Here is a 1,100-nt window from a genome sequence, read left to right on the forward strand (position 1 = left end):
TTCCAGTAACTTTAACTCCCTACACTTCTACTTTCTTACCTTAACCTTTCCCCAGGTATCCCAAGTACACCAAGCACATGCATACATACATATCACAACACCCAACTTAGGAACTCACCTGTGTGTATGTGTAGGTGGGTGGTATGTGTGTAAATTAGTGAATACACATATATATATACATATCATTGTATGTGTGTGGTATATAAATTAGTAATCCACGTATGTGTATTGGATGTACAGGTGTTGGTAACTGGTAACTGATTCTGTCTAAATGTGGTGTGTGTAGCGTGTATGGACTTAAACTGGTGATAGGTATGCATGAACCTAGACTGGTTATTTTGAACGTGTGTGTATCTGAGTTGCTAGTGTGAGTGTGTATATATATGGCATTGTGTGCATGATATACGAATTAGTGATCCGTGTCTAACTTTTGGGGTGTATAGTGTATGTGCTTGAATTGGTGATAAGTATGCGTGTGCCTAGGCTGGTTTGGATGTGTATGTGCCTGAGCTGGTAGTGTGTGTGTGTATGCACCTAATTGATTTGTGTGTGTTTTGTATATGTGCAATTGTGTCACACCCTCCTGTCTAACAGCAGGAGATTGAGATCCTGAGAGTTGGCCTGACCCCCCAAGGGCAACACCAAAAGCCAAATTTCAGAGCAGGAAAAAAGCACCTGACTGCCAGCCAGAGCAGGCTGACCTTCATTCCCATTGATGCTTCAGGAGGAATGGAATAAATCTCATCCTTTTGCTCATTCTGTTTTTGTTCAAAGCATAATGAACTTGAATAGTCATGATTCAAACTAAACAGCAACAATTCAGCCCAAGAGCCAGCTCCCCTTTGAATTCTGACAAGCAACAAATGAACAGAATATAAGTATGCAGGAAAGTCTGGCTGACCTTCATTCCCATTGATGCTTCAGGAGGAATGGAATAAATCTCATCCTTTTGCTCATTCTGTTTTTGTTCAAAGCATAATGAACTTGAATAGTCATGATTCAAACTAAACAGCAACAATTCAGCCCAAGAGCCAGCTCCCCTTTGAATTCTGACAAGCAACAAATGAACAGAATATAAGTATGCAGGAAAGTCTCATCTT

At 40.5% G+C, this 1,100-nt stretch overlaps 1 long non-coding RNA gene across 1 annotated transcript in view; it reads right to left on the reverse strand.

Moving 5' to 3' along the window:
• The window catches only part of LOC106722449, a 150,958-nt gene that overhangs the window by 87,362 nt on the left and 62,496 nt on the right, over positions 1–1,100 (reverse strand). The window lies entirely within an intron of this gene.

Source organism: Alligator sinensis, unplaced genomic scaffold, assembly GCF_000455745.1.
Source record: "Alligator sinensis unplaced genomic scaffold, ASM45574v1 scaffold685_2, whole genome shotgun sequence".
NCBI lineage: Eukaryota > Metazoa > Chordata > Crocodylia > Alligatoridae > Alligator > Alligator sinensis.